The sequence below is a fragment of the Amia ocellicauda genome, chromosome 8, assembly GCF_036373705.1.
Source record: "Amia ocellicauda isolate fAmiCal2 chromosome 8, fAmiCal2.hap1, whole genome shotgun sequence".
NCBI lineage: Eukaryota > Metazoa > Chordata > Actinopteri > Amiiformes > Amiidae > Amia > Amia ocellicauda.
Window position 1 is genome coordinate 8,936,784 of NC_089857.1, and position 18,905 is coordinate 8,955,688.

The window sequence follows — 18,905 nt, forward strand, 5'->3', positions numbered from 1 at the left end:
AGAGAAACAAACCTTGAATATAAGTTCAGTTGTTTAAACATTTGACAAACTATGGTGAGGGGGTAAGAAAACACACAAATCCAGCAGCTCCTGTATTTCAATACACCAGAACCCAATATTATTGGCGAGTCGGGTAGTCCATCATCACAGTTCGAGGGCAGGCATCATTTCAGTAATTTCATCCCGTTGCATTCACATCCGTGCCTTGAATGAGATTGAATGTGATCTTTGCTCTCAAGTATGTTCCCAAGTTTTACACTTTCGTGCTTTGCATGAATGGGAATGGAACCGTGTGTGTTGAATGAGGCTCCTTGTGAGCACTGAACTTTGTCCGGTGGAGTTCCTTTTTGTGTTGCTGTAATTGTGTCATTTCTCGATGAGAAAGATTAGGCAACATTTAGTCACTTCTAGCCATGATGCTCAATTTATTTATGAATATACCCTAGTTACTAGGGACCGTTTACGTTGGAGAACAAGATCTATTGTATGCCTGTGTATTTGGGGAAGTCAAATCTGAAATAATGATGAAATTGCGTGTATCCAAAGTTAAAACTCGTGATTTGTCGCCCTCTGGTGTGTAAAAGATGCAAAAGCTTGCAGCTCCTAGTATTCCCAGGCGGTCTCCCATCCAAGTACTGACCAGGCCCGAGCCTGCTTAGCTTCCGAGATCGGACGAGATCGGACGAGATCGGGCGTATTCAGGCTAGTATGGCCGTAAGCCAGGGAGGCTGTCCCTGACGCTCTACTTAAAGGGAAGGCAATATCCGTTTCTGCCGTTCATACTTACAGTTGAACTGTCTCTCTACTCTAAAGCCCGGGACACACCAGCGCGCCGCAGACAGTCCCTGCTAACACGCCACGTTGTGGCAACATTGTGGCAACGTTGTGCGTTAGCTGGGGTGCCACACCAGACCGGAAATATATTTTACAAAACGAACACATTCTCTTGATAAAACAGCTGTAATTGAGTGCCTGACACGCCAGTCAAGCGCAATCTTGAGAAGGTGTGCATTTCAGTAAGGATTTCAATTGACATGCAGTATGAAACTGAAAGGAGGTTGCATCACTATGATGCATAACATTGCATGTATTGTATTTTCAAGTGTGTGCATTCATCCTGTTGTCATTTTGTTTTGAAAGCAGAAGAATCATTCAACAGGTTGCTGAGACAAATGTAAACCAGTAAAACATATGAAGAGAAACAAACCTTGAATATAAGTTCAGTTGTTTAAACATTTGACAAACTATGGTGAGGGGGTAAGAAAACACACAAATCCAGCAGCTCCTGTATTTCAATTCACCAGAACCCAATATTATTGGCGAGTCGGGTAGTCCATCATCACAGTTCGAGGGCAGGCATCATTTCAGTAATTTCATCCCGTTGCATTCACATCCGTGCCTTGAATGAGATTGAATGTGATCTTTGCTCTCAAGTATGTTCCCAAGTTTTACACTTTCGTGCTTTGCATGAATGGGAATGGAACCGTGTGTGTTGAATGAGGCTCCTTGTGAGCACTGAACTTTGTCCGGTGGAGTTCCTTTTTGTGTTGCTGTAATTGTGTCATTTCTCGATGAGAAAGATTAGGCAACATTTAGTCACTTCTAGCCATGATGCTCAATTTATTTACGAATGTACCCTAGTTACTAGGGACCGTTTACGTTGGAGAACAAGATCTATTGTATGCCTGTGTATTTGGGGAAGTCAAATCTGAAATAATGATGAAATTGCGTGTATCCAAAGTTAAAACTCGTGATTTGTCGCCCTCTGGCGTGTAAAAGATGCAAAAGCTTACAGCACCTGGTATTCCCAGGCGGTCTCCCATCCAAGTACTGACCAGGCCCGAGCCTGCTTAGCTTCCGAGATCGGACGAGATCGGGCGTATTCAGGCTAGTATGGCCGTAAGCCAGGGAGGCTGTCCCTGACGCTCTACTTAAAGGGAAGGCAATATCCGTTTCTGCCGTTCATACTTACAGTTGAACTGTCTCTCTACTCTAAAGCCCGGGACACACCAGTGCGCCGCAGACAGTCCCTGCTAACATGCCACGTTGTGGCAACATTGTGGCAACGTTGTGCGTTAGCTGGGGTGCCACACCAGACCGGAACTATATATTACAAAACGAACACATTGTCTTGATAAAACAGCTGTAATTGAGTGCCTGACACGCCAGTCAAGCGCAATCTTGAGAAGGTGTGCATTTCAGCAAGGATTTCAATTGACATGCAGTATGAAACTGAAAGGAGGTTGCATCACTATGATGCATAACATTGCATGTATTATATTTTCAAGTGTGTGCATTCATCCTGTTGTCATTTTGTTTTGAAAGCAGAAGAATCATTCAACAGGTTGCTGAGACAAATGTAAACCAGTAAAACATATGAAGAGAAACAAACCTTGAATATAAGTTCAGTTGTTTAAACATTTGACAAACTATGGTGAGGGGGTAAGAAAACACACAAATCCAGCAGCTCCTGTATTTCAATACACCAGAACCCAATATTATTGGCGAGTCGGGTAGTCCATCATCACAGTTCGAGGGCAGGCATCATTTCAGTAATTTCATCCCGTTGCATTCATATCCGTGCCTTGATTGAGATTGAATGTGATCTTTGCTCTCAAGTATGTTCCCAAGTTTTACACTTTCGTGCTTTGCATGAATGGGAATGGAACCGTGTGTGTTGAATGAGGCTCCTTGTGAGCACTGAACTTTGTCCGGTGGAGTTCCTTTTTGTGTTGCTGTAATTGTGTCATTTCTCGATGAGAAAGATTAGGCAACATTTAGTCACTTCTAGCCATGATGCTCAATTTATTTACGAATGTACCCTAGTTACTAGGGACCGTTTACGTTGGAGAACAAGATCTATTGTATGCCTGTGTATTTGGGGAAGTCAAATCTGAAATAATGATGAAATTGCGTGTATCCAAAGTTAAAACTCGTGATTTGTCGCCCTCTGGTGTGTAAAAGATGCAAAAGCTTACAGCACCTGGTATTCCCAGGCAGTCTCCCATGCAAGTACTAACCAGGCCAGAGCCTGCTTAGTTTCTGAGATCGGATGAGATCGGGCGTATTCAGGCTAGTATGGCCGTAAGCCAGGGAGGCTGTCCCTGACCCTCTACTTAAAGGGAAGGCAATATCCGTTTCTGCCGCTCATACTTGCAGTTGAACTGTCTCTCTACTCTAAAGTCCGGGACACACCAGCACGCTGCAGACAGTCCCTGCTAACACGAAACGTTGTGGCAACGTTGTGCGTTAGCTGGGGTGCCACACCAGACCGGAACTATTTTTTACAAAACGAACACATTGTCTTGATAATACAGCTGTAATTGAGTGCCTGACACGCCAGTCAAGCGCAATCTTGAGAAGGTGTGCATTTCAGTAAGGATTTCAATTGACATGCAGTATGAAACTGAAAGGAGGTTGCATCACTATGATGCATAACATTGCATGTATTGTATTTTCAAGTGTGTGCATTCATCCTGTTGTCATTTTGTTTTGAAAGCAGAAGAATCATTCAACAGGTTGCTGAGACAAATGTAAACCAGTAAAACATATGAAGAGAAACAAACCTTGAATATAAGTTCAGTTGTTTCAACATTTGACAAACTATGGTGAGGGGGTAAGAAAACACACAAATCCAGCAGCTCCTGTATTTCAATACACCAGAACCCAATATTATTGGCGAGTCGGGTAGTCCATCATCACAGTTTGAGGGCAGGCATCATTTCAGTAATTTCATCCCGTTGCATTCAAATCCGTGCCTTGAATGAGATTGAATGTGATCTTTGCTCTCAAGTATGTTCCCAAGTTTTACACTTTCGTGCTTTGCATGAATGGGAATGGAACCGTGTGTGTTGAATGAGGCTCCTTGTGAGCACTGAACTTTGTCCGGTGGAGTTCCTTTTTGTGTTGCTGTAATTGTGTCATTTCTCGATGAGAAAGATTAGGCAACATTTAGTCACTTCTAGCCATGATGCTCAATTTATTTACGAATGTACACTAGTTAATAGGGACCGTTTACGTTGGAGAACAAGATCTATTGTATGCCTGTGTATTTGGGGAAGTCAAATCTGAAATAATGATGAAATTGCGTGTATCCAAAGTTAAAACTCGTGATTTGTCGCCCTCTGGTGTGTAAAAGATGCAAAAGCTTACAGCACCTGGTATTCCCAGGCGGTCTCCCATCCAAGTACTGACCAGGCCCAAGCCTGCTTAGCTTCCGAGATCGGACGTATTCAGGCTAGTATGGCCGTAAGCTGTCCCTGACGCTCTACTTAAAGGGAAGGCAATATCCGTTTCTGCCGCTCATACTTGCAGTTGAACTGTCTCTCTACTCTAAAGTCCGGGACACACCAGCGCGCCGCAGACAGTCCCTGCTAACACGAAACGTTGTGGCAACGTTGTGCGTTAGCTGGGGTGCCACACCAGACCGGAACTATATTTTACAAAACGAACACATTGTCTTGATAATACAGCTGTAATTGAGTGCCTGACACGCCAGTCAAGCGCAACCTTGAGAAGGTGTGCATTTCAGTAAGGATTTCAATTGACATGCAGTATGAAACTGAAAGGAGGTTGCATCACTATGATGCATAACATTGCATGTATTGTATTTTCAAGTGTGTGCATTCATCCTGTTGTCATTTTGTTTTGAAAGCAGAAGAATCATTCAACAGGTTGCTGAGACAAATGTAAACCAGTAAAACATATGAAGAGAAACAAACCTTGAATATAAGTTCAGTTGTTTAAACATTTGACAAACTATGGTGAGGGGGTAAGAAAACACACAAATCCAGCAGCTCCTGTATTTCAATACACCAGAACCCAATATTATTGGCGAGTCGGGTAGTCCATCATCACAGTTCGAGGGCAGGCATCATTTCAGTAATTTCATCCCGTTGCATTCACATCCGTGCCTTGAATGAGATTGAATGTGATCTTTGCTCTCAAGTATGTTCCCAAGTTTTACACTTTCGTGCTTTGCATGAATGGGAATGGAACCGTGTGTGTTGAATGAGGCTCCTTGTGAGCACTGAACTTTGTCCGGTGGAGTTCCTTTTTGTGTTGCTGTAATTGTGTCATTTCTCGATGAGAAAGATTAGGCAACATTTAGTCACTTCTAGCCATGATGCTCAATTTATTTACGAATGTACCCTAGTTACTAGGGACCGTTTACGTTGGAGAACAAGATCTATTGTATGCCTGTGTATTTGGGGAAGTCAAATCTGAAATAATGATGAAATTGCGTGTATCCAAAGTTAAAACTCGTGATTTGTCGCCCTCTGGTGTGTAAAAGATGCAAAAGCTTACAGCACCTGGTATTCCCAGGCGGTCTCCCATTCAAGTACTAACCAGGCCCGAGCCTGCTTAGCTTCCGAGATCGGACGAGATCGGGCGTATTCAGGCTAGTATGGCCGTAAGCCAGGGAGGCTGTCCCTGACCCTCTACTTAAAGGGAAGGCAATATCCGTTTCTGCCGCTCATACTTGCAGTTGAACTGTCTCTCTACTCTAAAGTCCGGGACACACCAGCGCGCCGCAGACAGTCCCTGCTAACACGAAACGTTGTGGCAACGTTGTGCGTTAGCTGGGGTGCCACACCAGACCGGAACTATATATTACAAAACGAACACATTGTCTTGATAAAACAGCTGTAATTGAGTGCCTGACACGCCAGTCAAGCGCAATCTTGAGAAGGTGTGCATTTCAGTAAGGATTTCAATTGACATGCAGTATGAAACTGAAAGGAGGTTGCATCACTATGATGCATAACATTGCATGTATTATATTTTCAAGTGTGTGCATTCATCCTGTTGTCATTTTGTTTTGAAAGCAGAAGAATCATTCAACAGGTTGCTGAGACAAATGTAAACCAGTAAAACATATGAAGAGAAACAAACCTTGAATATAAGTTCAGTTGTTTAAACATTTGACAAACTATGGTGAGGGGGTAAGAAAACACACAAATCCAGCAGCTCCTGTATTTCAATACACCAGAACCCAATATTATTGGCGAGTCGGGTAGTCCATCATCACAGTTCGAGGGCAGGCATCATTTCAGTAATTTCATCCCGTTGCATTCACATCCGTGCCTTGAATGAGATTGAATGTGATCTTTGCTCTCAAGTATGTTCCCAAGTTTTACACTTTCGTGCTTTGCATGAATGGGAATGGAACCGTGTGTGTTGAATGAGGCTACTTGTGAGCACTGAACTTTGTCCGGTGGAGTTCCTTTTTGTGTTGCTGTAATTGTGTCATTTCTCGATGAGAAAGATTAGGCAACATTTAGTCACTTCTAGCCATGATGCTCAATTTATTTACGAATGTACCCTAGTTACTAGGGACCGTTTACGTTGGAGAACAAGATCTATTGTATGCCTGTGTATTTGGGGAAGTCAAATCTGAAATAATGATGAAATTGCGTATATCCAAAGTTAAAACTCGTGATTTGTCGCCCTCTGGTGTGTAAAAGATGCAAAAGCTTACAGCACCTGGTATTCCCAGGCGGTCTCCCATTCAAGTACTAACCAGGCCCGAGCCTGCTTAGCTTCCGAGATCGGACGAGATCGGGCGTATTCAGGCTAGTATGGCCGTAAGCCAGGGAGGCTGTCCCTGACCCTCTACTTAAAGGGAAGGCAATATCCGTTTCTGCCACTCATACTTGCAGTTGAACTGTCTCTCTACTCTAAAGTCCGGGACACACCAGCACGCTGCAGACAGTCCCTGCTAACACGAAACGTTGTGGCAACGTTGTGCGTTAGCTGGGGTGCCACACCAGACCGGAACTATATTTTACAAAACGAACACATTGTCTTGATAAAACAGCTGTAATTGAGTGCCTGACACGCCAGTCAAGCGCAATCTTGAGAAGGTGTGCATTTCAGTAAGGATTTCAATTGACATGCAGTATGAAACTGAAAGGAGGTTGCATCACTATGATGCATAACATTGCATGTATTGTATTTTCAAGTGTGTGCATTCATCCTGTTGTCATTTTGTTTTGAAAGCAGAAGAATCATTCAACAGGTTGCTGAGACAAATGTAAACCAGTAAAACATATGAAGAGAAACAAACCTTGAATATAAGTTCAGTTGTTTAAACATTTGACAAACTATGGTGAGGGGGTAAGAAAACACACAAATCCAGCAGCTCCTGTATTTCAATACACCAGAACCCAATATTATTGGCGAGTCGGGTAGTCCATCATCACAGTTTGAGGGCAGGCATCATTTCAGTAATTTCATCCCGTTGCATTCAAATCCGTGCCTTGAATGAGATTGAATGTGATCTTTGCTCTCAAGTATGTTCCCAAGTTTTACACTTTCGTGCTTTGCATGAATGGGAATGGAACCGTGTGTGTTGAATGAGGCTCCTTGTGAGCACTGAACTTTGTCCGGTGGAGTTCCTTTTTGTGTTGCTGTAATTGTGTCATTTCTCGATGAGAAAGATTAGGCAACATTTAGTCACTTCTAGCCATGATGCTCAATTTATTTACAAATGTACACTAGTTAATAGGGACCGTTTACGATGGAGAACAAGATCTATTGTATGCCTGTGTATTTGGGGAAGTCAAATCTGAAATAATGATGAAATTGCGTGTATCCAAAGTTAAAACTCGTGATTTGTCGCCCTCTGGTGTGTAAAAGATGCAAAAGCTTACAGCACCTGGTATTCCCAGGCGGTCTCCCATCCAAGTACTGACCAGGCCCGAGCCTGTTTAGCTTCCGAGATCGGACGTATTCAGGCTAGTATGGCCGTAAGCTGTCCCTGACCCTCTACTTAAAGGGAAGGCAATATCCGTTTCTGCCGCTCATACTTGCAGTTGAACTGTCTCTCTACTCTAAAGTCCGGGACACACCAGCGCGCCGCAGACAGTCCCTGCTAACACGAAACGTTGTGGCAACGTTGTGCGTTAGCTGGGGTGCCACACCAGACCGGAACTATATATTACAAAACGAACACATTGTCTTGATAATACAGCTGTAATTGAGTGCCTGACACGCCAGTCAAGCGCAATCTTGAGAAGGTGTGCATTTCAGCAAGGATTTCAATTGACATGCAGTATGAAACTGAAAGGAGGTTGCATCACTATGATGCATAACATTGCATGTATTGTATTTTCAAGTGTGTGCATTCATCCTGTTGTCATTTTGTTTTGAAAGCAGAAGAATCATTCAACAGGTTGCTGAGACAAATGTAAACCAGTAAAACATATGAAGAGAAACAAACCTTGAATATAAGTTCAGTTGTTTAAACATTTGACAAACTATGGTGAGGGGGTAAGAAAACACACAAATCCAGCAGCTCCTGTATTTCAATACACCAGAACCCAATATTATTGGCGAGTCGGGTAGTCCATCATCACAGTTCAAGGGCAGGCATCATTTCAGTAATTTCATCCCGTTGCATTCACATCCGTGCCTTGAATGAGATTGAATGTGATCTTTGCTCTCAAGTATGTTCCCAAGTTTTACACTTTCGTGCTTTGCATGAATGGGAATGGAACCGTGTGTTGAATGAGGCTCCTTGTGAGCACTGAACTTTGTCCGGTGGAGTTCCTTTTTGTGTTGCTGTAATTGTGTCATTTCTCGATGAGAAAGATTAGGCAACATTTAGTCACTTCGAGCCATGATGCTCAATTTATTTACGAATGTACCCTAGTTACTAGGGACCGTTTACGTTGGAGAACAAGATCTATTGTATGCCTGTGTATTTGGGGAAGTCAAATCTGAAATAATGATGAAATTGCGTGTATCCAAAGTTAAAACTCGTGATTTGTCGCCCTCTGGTGTATAAAAGATGCAAAAGCTTACAGCACCTGGTATTCCCAGGCGGTCTCCCATCCAAGTACTGACCAGGCCCGAGCCTGCTTAGCTTCCGAGATCGGACGAGATCGGGCGTATTCAGGCTAGTATGGCCGTAAGCCAGGGAAGCTGTCCCTGACGCTCTACTTAAAGGGAAGGCAATATCCGTTTCTGCCGCTCATACTTGCAGTTGAACTGTCTCTCTACTCTAAAGCCCGGGACACACCAGCGCGCCGCAGACAGTCCCTGCTAACACGCCACGTTGTGGCAACATTGTGGCAACGTTGTGCGTTAGCTGGGGTGCCACACCAGACCGGAACTATATATTACAAAACGAACACATTCTCTTGATAAAACAGCTGTAATTGAGTGCCTGACACGCCAGTCAAGCGCAATCTTGAGAAGGTGTGCATTTCAGTAAGGATTTCAATTGACATGCAGTATGAAACTGAAAGGAGGTTGCATCACTATGATGCATAACATTGCATGTATTGTATTTTCAAGTGTGTGCATTCATCCTGTTGTCATTTTGCTTTGAAAGCAGAAGAATCATTCAACAGGTTGCTGAGACAAATGTAAACCAGTAAAACATATGAAGAGAAACAAACCTTGAATATAAGTTCAGTTGTTTAAACATTTGACAAACTATGGTGAGGGGGTAAGAAAACACACAAATCCAGCAGCTCCTGTATTTCAATACACCAGAACCCAATATTATTGGCGAGTCGGGTAGTCCATCATCACAGTTCGAGGGCAGGCATCATTTCAGTAATTTCATCCCGTTGCATTCACATCCGTGCCTTGAATGAGATTGAATGTGATCTTTGCTCTCAAGTATGTTCCCAAGTTTTACACTTTCGTGCTTTGCATGAATGGGAATGGAACCGTGTGTGTTGAATGAGGCTCCTTGTGAGCACTGAACTTTGTCCGGTGGAGTTCCTTTTTGTGTTGCTGTAATTGTGTCATTTCTCAATGAGAAAGATTAGGCAACATTTAGTCACTTCTAGCCATGATGCTCAATTTATTTACGAATGTACCCTAGTTACTAGGGACCGTTTACGTTGGAGAACAAGATCTATTGTATGCCTGTGTATTTGGGGAAGTCAAATCTGAAATAATGATGAAATTGCGTGTATCCAAAGTTAAAACTCGTGATTTGTCGCCCTCTGGTGTGTAAAAGATGCAAAAGCTTACAGCACCTGGTATTCCCAGGCGGTCTCCCATCCAAGTACTGACCAGGCCCAAGCCTGCTTAGCAGCCGAGATCGGACGAGATCGGGCGTATTCAGGCTAGTATGGCCGTAAGCCAGGGAGGCTGTCCCTGACGCTCTACTTAAAGGGAAGGCAATATCCGTTTCTGCCGTTCATACTTACAGTTGAACTGTCTCTCTACTCTAAAGCCCGGGACACACCAGCGCGCCGCAGACAGTCCCTGCTAACACGTCACATTGTGGCAACGTTGTGCGTTAGCTGGGGTGCCACACCAGACCGGAACTATGTATTACAAAACGAACACATTGTCTTGATAAAACAGCTGTAATTGAGTGCCTGACACGCCAGTCAAGCGCAATCTTGAGAAGGTGTGCATTTCAGTAAGGATTTCAATTGACATGCAGTATGAAACTGAAAGGAGGTTGCATCACTATGATGCATAACATTGCATGTATTGTATTTTCAAGTGTGTGCATTCATCCTGTTGTCATTTTGTTTTGAAAGCAGAAGAATCATTCAACAGGTTGCTGAGACAAATGTAAACCAGTAAAACATATGAAGAGAAACAAACCTTGAATATAAGTTCAGTTGTTTAAACATTTGACAAACTATGGTGAGGGGGTAAGAAAACACACAAATCCAGCAGCTCCTGTATTTCAATACACCAGAACCCAATATTATTGGCGAGTCGGGTAGTCCATCATCACAGTTCGAGGGCAGGCATCATTTCAGTAATTTCATCCCGTTGCATTCACATCCGTGCCTTGAATGAGATTGAATGTGATCTTTGCTCTCAAGTATGTTCCCAAGTTTTACACTTTCGTGCTTTGCATGAATGGGAATGGAACCGTGTGTGTTGAATGAGGCTCCTTGTGAGCACTGAACTTTGTCCGGTGGAGTTCCTTTTTGTGTTGCTGTAATTGTGTCATTTCTCGATGAGAAAGATTAGGCAACATTTAGTCACTTCTAGCCATGATGCTCAATTTATTTACGAATGTACCCTAGTTACTAGGGACCGTTTACGTTGGAGAACAAGATCTATTGTATGCCTGTGTATTTGGGGAAGTCAAAACTGAAATAATGATGAAATTGTGTGTATCCAAAGTTAAAACTCGTGATTTGTCGCCCTCTGGTGTGTAAAAGATGCAAAAGCTTACAGCACCTGGTATTCCCAGGCGGTCTCCCATCCAAGTACTGACCAGGCCCGAGCCTGCTTGGTATCCGAGATCGGACGAGATCGGGCGTATTCAGGCTAGTATGGCCGTAAGCCAGGGAGGCTGTCCCTGACGCTCTACTTAAAGTGAAGGCAATATCCGTTTCTGCCGTTCATACTTACAGTTGAACTGTCTCTCTACTCTAAAGCCCGGGACACACCAGCGCGCCGCAGACAGTCCCTGCTAACATGCCACGTTGTGGCAACATTGTGGCAACGTTGTGCGTTAGCTGGGGTGCCACACCAGACCGGAACTATATATTACAAAACGAACACATTGTCTTGATAAAACAGCTGTAATTGAGTGCCTGACACGCCAGTCAAGCGCAATCTTGAGAAGGTGTGCATTTCAGTAAGGATTTCAATTGACATGCAGTATGAAACTGAAAGGAGGTTGCATCACTATGATGCATAACATTGCATGTATTGTATTTTCAAGTGTGTGCATTCATCCTGTTGTCATTTTGTTTTGAAAGCAGAAGAATCATTCAACAGGTTGCTGAGACAAATGTAAACCAGTAAAACATATGAAGAGAAACAAACCTTGAATATAAGTTCAGTTGTTTAAACATTTGACAAACTATGGTGAGGGGGTAAGAAAACACACAAATCCAGCAGCTCCTGTATTTCAATACACCAGAACCCAATATTATTGGCGAGTCGGGTAGTCCATCATCACAGTTCGAGGGCAGGCATCATTTCAGTAATTTCATCCCGTTGCATTCACATCCGTGCCTTGAATGAGATTGAATGTGATCTTTGCTCTCAAGTATGTTCCCAAGTTTTACACTTTCGTGCTTTGCATGAATGGGAATGGAACCGTGTGTGTTGAATGAGGCTCCTTGTGAGCACTGAACTTTGTCCGGTGGAGTTCCTTTTTGTGTTGCTGTAATTGTGTCATTTCTCGATGAGAAAGATTAGGCAACATTTAGTCACTTCTAGCCATGATGCTCAATTTATTTACGAATGTACCCTAGTTACTAGGGACCGTTTACGTTGGAGAACAAGATCTATTGTATGCCTGTGTATTTGGGGAAGTCAAATCTGAAATAATGATGAAATTGCGTGTATCCAAAGTTAAAACTCGTGATTTGTCGCCCTCTGGTGTGTAAAAGATGCAAAAGCTTACAGCACCTGGTATTCCCAGGCGGTCTCCCATCCAAGTACTGACCAGGCCCGAGCCTGCTTAGCAGCCGAGATCGGACGAGATCGGGCGTATTCAGGCTAGTATGGCCGTAAGCCAGGGAGGCTGTCCCTGACGCTCTACTTAAAGGGAAGGCAATATCCGTTTCTGCTGTTCATACTTACAGTTGAACTGTCTCTCTACTCTAATGCCCGGGACACACCAGCGCGCCGCAGACAGTCCCTGCTAACACGTCACGTTGTGGCAACATTGTGGCAACGTTGTGCGTTAGCTGGGGTGCCACACCAGACCGGAACTATGTATTACAAAACGAACACATTGTCTTGATAAAACAGCTGTAATTGAGTGCCTGACACGCCAGTCAAGCGCAATCTTGAGAAGGTGTGCATTTCAGTAAGGATTTCAATTGACATGCAGTATGAAACTGAAAGGAGGTTGCATCACTATGATGCATAACATTGCATGTATTGTATTTTCAAGTGTGTGCATTCATCCTGTTGTCATTTTGTTTTGAAAGCAGAAGAATCATTCAACAGGTTGCTGAGACAAATGTAAACCAGTAAAACATATGAAGAGAAACAAACCTTGAATATAAATTCAGTTGTTTAAACATTTGACAAACTATGGTGAGGGGGTAAGAAAACACACAAATCCAGCAGCTCCTTTATTTCAATACACCAGAACCCAATATTATTGGCGAGTCGGGTAGTCCGTCATCACTGTTCGAGGGCAGGCATCATTTCAGTAATTTCATCCCGTTTGCATTCACATCCGTGCCTTGAATGAGATTGAATGTGATCTTTGCTCTCAAGTATGTTCCCAAGTTTTACACTTTCGTGCTTTGCATGAATGGGAATGGAACCGTGTGTGTTGAATGAGGCTCCTTGTGAGCACTGAACTTTGTCCGGTGGAGTTCCTTTTTGTGTTGCTGTAATTGTGTCATTTCTCGATGAGAAAGATTAGGCAACATTTCGTCACTTCTAGCCATGATGCTCAATTTATTTACGAATGTACCCTAGTTACTAGGGACCGTTTACGTTGGAGAACAAGATCTATTGTATGCCTGTGTATTTGGGGAAGTCAAATCTGAAATAATGATGAAATTGCGTGTATCCAAAGTTAAAACTCGTGATTTGTCGCCCTCTGGTGTGTAAAAGATGCAGAAGCTTACAGCACCTGGTATTCCCAGGCGGTCTCCCATCCAAGTACTGACCAGGCACGAGGCTGCTTAGCTTCCAAGATCGGACGAGATCGGGCGTATTCAGGCTAGTACGGCCGTAAGCCAGTGAGGGTGTCCCTGACGCTCTACTTAAAGGGAAGGCAATATCCGTTTCTGCCGCTCATACTTGCAGTTGAACTGTCTCTCTACTCTAAAGTCCGGGACACACCAGCGCGCCGCAGACAGTCCCTGCTAACATGCCACGTTGTGGCAACATTGTGGCAACGTTGTGCGTTAGCTGGGGTGCCACACCAGACCGGAACTATATATTACAAAACGAACACATTGTCTTGATAAAACAGCTGTAATTGAGTGCCTGACACGCCAGTCAAGCGCAATCTTGAGAAGGTGTGCATTTCAGTAAGGATTTCAATTGACATGCAGTATGAAACTGAAAGGAGGTTGCATCACTATGATGCATAACATTGCATGTATTGTATTTTCAAGTGTGTGCATTCATCCTGTTGTCATTTTGTTTTGAAAGCAGAAGAATCATTCAACAGGTTGCTGAGACAAATGTAAACCAGTAAAACATATGAAGAGAAACAAACCTTGAATATAAGTTCAGTTGTTTAAACATTTGACAAACTATGGTGAGGGGGTAAGAAAACACACAAATCCAGCAGCTCCTGTATTTCAATACACCAGAACCCAATATTATTGGCGAGTCGGGTAGTCCATCATCACAGTTCGAGGGCAGGCATCATTTCAGTAATTTCATCCCGTTGCATTCACATCCGTGCCTTGAATGAGATTGAATGTGATCTTTGCTCTCAAGTATGTTCCCAAGTTTTACACTTTCGTGCTTTGCATGAATGGGAATGGAACCGTGTGTGTTGAATGAGGCTCCTTGTGAGCACTGAACTTTGTCCGGTGGAGTTCCTTTTTGTGTTGCTGTAATTGTGTCATTTCTCGATGAGAAAGATTAGGCAACATTTAGTCACTTCTAGCCATGATGCTCAATTTATTTACGAATGTACCCTAGTTACTAGGGACCGTTTACGTTGGAGAACAAGATCTATTGTATGCCTGTGTATTTGGGGAAGTCAAATCTGAAATAATGATGAAATTGCGTGTATCCAAAGTTAAAACTCGTGATTTGTCGCCCTCTGGTGTGTAAAAGATGCAAAAGCTTACAGCACCTGGTATTCCCAGGCGGTCTCCCATCCAAGTACTGACCAGGCCCGAGCCTGCTTAGCTTCCGAGATCGGACGAGATCGGGCGTATTCAGGCTAGTATGGCCGTAAGCCAGGGAGGCTGTCCCTGACGCTCTACTTAAAGGGAAGGCAATATCCGTTTCTGCCGCTCATACTTGCAGTTGAACTGTCTCTCTACTCTAATGTCCGGGACACACCAGCGCGCCGCAGACAGTCCCTGCTAACACGAAACGTTGTGGCAACGTTGTGCGTTAGCTGGGGTGCCACACCAGACCGGAACTATATATTACAAAACGAACACATTGTCTTGATAAAACAGCTGTAATTGAGTGCCTGACACGCCAGTCAAGCGCAATCTTGAGAAGGTGTGCATTTCAGTAAGGATTTCAATTGACATGCAGTATGAAACTGAAAGGAGGTTGCATCACTATGATGCATAACATTGCATGTATTGTATTTTCAAGTGTGTGCATTCATCCTGTTGTCATTTTGTTTTGAAAGCAGAAGAATCATTCAACAGGTTGCTGAGACAAATGTAAACCAGTAAAACATATGAAGAGAAACAAACCTTGAATATAAGTTCAGTTGTTTAAACATTTGACAAACTATGGTGAGGGGGTAAGAAAACACACAAATCCAGCAGCTCCTGTATTTCAATACACCAGAACCCAATATTATTGGCGAGTCGGGTAGTCCATCATCACAGTTCGAGGGCAGGCATCATTTCAGTAATTTCATCCCGTTGCATTCACATCCGTGCCTTGAATGAGATTGAATGTGATCTTTGCTCTCAAGTATGTTCCCAAGTTTTACACTTTCGTGCTTTGCATGAATGGGAATGGAACCGTGTGTGTTGAATGAGGCTCCTTGTGAGCACTGAACTTTGTCCGGTGGAGTTCCTTTTTGTGTTGCTGTAATTGTGTCATTTCTCGATGAGAAAGATTAGGCAACATTTAGTCACTTCTAGCCATGATGCTCAATTTATTTACGAATGTACCCTAGTTACTAGGGACCGTTTACGTTGGAGAACAAGATCTATTGTATGCCTGTGTATTTGGGGAAGTCAAATCTGAAATAATGATGAAATTGCGTGTATCCAAAGTTAAAACTCGTGATTTGTCGCCCTCTGGTGTGTAAAAGATGCAAAAGCTTACAGCACCTGGTATTCCCAGGCAGTCTCCCATCCAAGTACTGACCAGGCCCGAGCCTGCTTAGCTTCCGAGATCGGACGAGATCGGGCGTATTCAGGCTAGTATGGCCGTAAGCCAGGGAGGCTGTCCCTGACGCTCTACTTAAAGGGAAGGCAATATCTGTTTCTGCCGCTCATACTTGCAGTTGAACTGTCTCTCTACTCTAAAGTCCGGGACACACCAGCGCGCCGCAGACAGTCCCTGCTAACACGAAACGTTGTGGCAACGTTGTGCGTTAGCTGGGGTGCCACACCAGACCGGAACTATATATTACAAAACGAACACATTGTCTTGATAAAACAGCTGTAATTGAGTGCCTGACACGCCAGTCAAGCGCAATCTTGAGAAGGTGTGCATTTCAGTAAGGATTTCAATTGACATGCAGTATGAAACTGAAAGGAGGTTGCATCACTATGATGCATAACATTGCATGTATTGTATTTTCAAGTGTGTGCATTCATCCTGTTGTCATTTTGTTTTGAAAGCAGAAGAATCATTCAACAGGTTGCTGAGACAAATGTAAACCAGTAAAACATATGAAGAGAAACAAACCTTGAATATAAGTTCAGTTGTTTAAACATTTGACAAACTATGGTGAGGGGGTAAGAAAACACACAAATCCAGCAGCTCCTGTATTTCAATACACCAGAACCCAATATTATTGGCGAGTCGGGTAGTCCATCATCACAGTTCGAGGGCAGGCATCATTTCAGTAATTTCATCCCGTTGCATTCACATCCGTGCCTTGAATGAGATTGAATGTGATCTTTGCTCTCAAGTATGTTCCCAAGTTTTACACTTTCGTGCTTTGCATGAATGGGAATGGAACCGTGTGTGTTGAATGAGGCTCCTTGTGAGCACTGAACTTTGTCCGGTGGAGTTCCTTTTTGTGTTGCTGTAATTGTGTCATTTCTCGATGAGAAAGATTAGGCAACATTTAGTCACTTCTAGCCATGATGCTCAATTTATTTACGAATGTACCCTAGTTACTAGGGACCGTTTACGTTGGAGAACAAGATCTATTGTATGCCTGTGTATTTGGGGAAGTCAAATCTGAAATAATGATGAAATTGCGTGTATCCAAAGTTAAAACTCGTGATTTGTCGCCCTCTGGTGTGTAAAAGATGCAAAAGCTTACAGCACCTGGTATTCCCAGGCGGTCTCCCATCCAAGTACTGACCAGGCCCGAGCCTGCTTAGCAGCCGAGATCGGACGAGATCGGGCGTATTCAGGCTAGTATGGCCGTAAGCCAGGGAGGCTGTCCCTGACGCTCTACTTAAAGGGAAGGCAATATCCGTTTCTGCCGTTCATACTTACAGTTGAACTGTCTCTCTACTCTAATGCCCGGGACACACCAGCGCGCCGCAGACAGTCCCTGCTAACACGTCACGTTGTGGCAACATTGTGGCAACGTTGTGCGTTAGCTGGGGTGCCACACCAGACCGGAACTATGTATTACAAAACGAACACATTGTCTTGATAAAACAGCTGTAATTGAGTGCCTGACACGCCAGTCAAGCGCAATCTTGAGAAGGTGTGCATTTCAGTAAGGATTTCAATTGACATGCAGTATGAAACTGAAAGGAGGTTGCATCACTATGATGCATAACATTGCATGTATTGTATTTTCAAGTGTGTGCATTCATCCTGTTGTCATTTTGTTTTGAAAGCAGAAGAATCATTCAACAGGTTGCTGAGACAAATGTAAACCAGTAAAACATATGAAGAGAAACAAACCTTGAATATAAATTCAGTTGTTTAAACATTTGACAAACTATGGTGAGGGGGTAAGAAAACACACAAATCCAGCAGCTCCTGTATTTCAATACACCAGAACCCAATATTATTGGCGAGTCGGGTAGTCCATCATCACAGTTCGAGGGCAGGCATCATTTCAGTAATTTCATCCCGTTGCATTCACATCCGTGCCTTGAATGAGATTGAATGTGATCCTTGCTCTCAAGTATGTTCCCAAGTTTTACACTTTCGTGCTTTGCATGAATGGGAATGGAACCGTGTGTGTTGAATGAGGCTCCTTGTGAGCACTGAACTTTGTCCGGTGGAGTTCCTTTTTGTGTTGCTGTAATTGTGTCATTTCTCGATGAGAAAGATTAGGCAACATTTAGTCACTTCTAGCCATGATGCTCAATTTATTTACGAATGTACCCTAGTTACTAGGGACCGTTTACGTTGGAGAACAAGATCTATTGTATGCCTGTGTATTTGGGGAAGTCAAATCTGAAATAATGATGAAATTGCGTGTATCCAAAGTTAAAACTCGTGATTTGTCGCCCTCTGGTGTGTAAAAGATGCAAAAGCTTACAGCACCTGGTATTCCCAGGCGGTCTCCCATCCAAGTACTGACCAGGCCCGAGCCTGCTTAGCAGCCGAGATCGGACGAGATCGGGCGTATTCAGGCTAGTATGGCCGTAAGCCAGGGAGGCTGTCCCTGACGCTCTACTTAAAGGGAAGGCAATATCCGTTTCTGCCGTTCATACTTACAGTTGAACTGTCTCTCTACTCTAATGCCCGGGACACACCAGCGCGCCGCAGACAGTCCCTGCTAACACGTCACGTTGTGGCAACATTGTGGCAACGTTGTGCGTTAGCTGGGGTGCCACACCAGACCGGAACTATGTATTACAAAACGAACACATTGTCTTGATAAAACAGCTGTAATTGAGTGCCTGACACGCCAGTCAAGCGCAATCTTGAGAAGGTGTGCATTTCAGTAAGGATTTCAATTGACATGCAGTATGAAACTGAAAGGAGGTTGCATCACTATGATGCATAACATTGCATGTATTGTATTTTCAAGTGTGTGCATTCATCCTGTTGTCATTTTGTTTTGAAAGCAGAAGAATCATTCAACAGGTTGCTGAGACAAATGTAAACCAGTAAAACATATGAAGAGAAACAAACCTTGAATATAAATTCAGTTGTTTAAACATTTGACAAACTATGGTGAGGGG

At 43.5% G+C, this 18,905-nt stretch overlaps 13 non-coding genes and 3 pseudogenes across 13 annotated transcripts; all 16 read right to left on the minus strand.

Annotated features, from left to right (window-relative positions):
- Window positions 1–591: 591 nt before the first annotated feature.
- On the minus strand, window positions 592–720 carry LOC136757683 (uncharacterized; annotated as a pseudogene).
- Window positions 721–1,786: 1,066 nt separating this feature from the next.
- On the minus strand, window positions 1,787–1,905 carry LOC136758040 (5S ribosomal RNA). Its single transcript, XR_010819846.1, has one exon. It is a non-coding gene; the product is annotated as a 5S ribosomal RNA (ribosomal RNA).
- A 1,066-nt stretch (window positions 1,906–2,971) lies between these two features.
- On the minus strand, window positions 2,972–3,090 carry LOC136757500 (5S ribosomal RNA). The gene has a single exon (XR_010819517.1). It is a non-coding gene; the product is annotated as a 5S ribosomal RNA (ribosomal RNA).
- A 1,055-nt stretch (window positions 3,091–4,145) lies between these two features.
- Window positions 4,146–4,254, minus strand: LOC136757669 (uncharacterized; annotated as a pseudogene).
- Window positions 4,255–5,300: 1,046 nt separating this feature from the next.
- LOC136756117 (5S ribosomal RNA) lies at window positions 5,301–5,419 on the minus strand. The gene has a single exon (XR_010818220.1). It is a non-coding gene; the product is annotated as a 5S ribosomal RNA (ribosomal RNA).
- Window positions 5,420–6,474: 1,055 nt separating this feature from the next.
- LOC136756128 (5S ribosomal RNA) lies at window positions 6,475–6,593 on the minus strand. The gene has a single exon (XR_010818231.1). It is a non-coding gene; the product is annotated as a 5S ribosomal RNA (ribosomal RNA).
- Window positions 6,594–7,648: 1,055 nt separating this feature from the next.
- LOC136757702 (uncharacterized) lies at window positions 7,649–7,757 on the minus strand (annotated as a pseudogene).
- A 1,044-nt stretch (window positions 7,758–8,801) lies between these two features.
- Window positions 8,802–8,920, minus strand: LOC136758041 (5S ribosomal RNA). Its single transcript, XR_010819847.1, has one exon. It is a non-coding gene; the product is annotated as a 5S ribosomal RNA (ribosomal RNA).
- Window positions 8,921–9,986: 1,066 nt separating this feature from the next.
- Window positions 9,987–10,105, minus strand: LOC136756631 (5S ribosomal RNA). Its single transcript, XR_010818703.1, has one exon. It is a non-coding gene; the product is annotated as a 5S ribosomal RNA (ribosomal RNA).
- A 1,055-nt stretch (window positions 10,106–11,160) lies between these two features.
- On the minus strand, window positions 11,161–11,279 carry LOC136757371 (5S ribosomal RNA). The gene has a single exon (XR_010819399.1). It is a non-coding gene; the product is annotated as a 5S ribosomal RNA (ribosomal RNA).
- A 1,066-nt stretch (window positions 11,280–12,345) lies between these two features.
- On the minus strand, window positions 12,346–12,464 carry LOC136756834 (5S ribosomal RNA). Its single transcript, XR_010818891.1, has one exon. It is a non-coding gene; the product is annotated as a 5S ribosomal RNA (ribosomal RNA).
- A 1,067-nt stretch (window positions 12,465–13,531) lies between these two features.
- Window positions 13,532–13,650, minus strand: LOC136757622 (5S ribosomal RNA). Its single transcript, XR_010819571.1, has one exon. It is a non-coding gene; the product is annotated as a 5S ribosomal RNA (ribosomal RNA).
- A 1,066-nt stretch (window positions 13,651–14,716) lies between these two features.
- On the minus strand, window positions 14,717–14,835 carry LOC136758042 (5S ribosomal RNA). The gene has a single exon (XR_010819848.1). It is a non-coding gene; the product is annotated as a 5S ribosomal RNA (ribosomal RNA).
- Window positions 14,836–15,890: 1,055 nt separating this feature from the next.
- Window positions 15,891–16,009, minus strand: LOC136756419 (5S ribosomal RNA). Its single transcript, XR_010818505.1, has one exon. It is a non-coding gene; the product is annotated as a 5S ribosomal RNA (ribosomal RNA).
- Window positions 16,010–17,064: 1,055 nt separating this feature from the next.
- On the minus strand, window positions 17,065–17,183 carry LOC136756835 (5S ribosomal RNA). Its single transcript, XR_010818892.1, has one exon. It is a non-coding gene; the product is annotated as a 5S ribosomal RNA (ribosomal RNA).
- A 1,066-nt stretch (window positions 17,184–18,249) lies between these two features.
- On the minus strand, window positions 18,250–18,368 carry LOC136756836 (5S ribosomal RNA). Its single transcript, XR_010818893.1, has one exon. It is a non-coding gene; the product is annotated as a 5S ribosomal RNA (ribosomal RNA).
- Window positions 18,369–18,905: the final 537 nt, after the last annotated feature.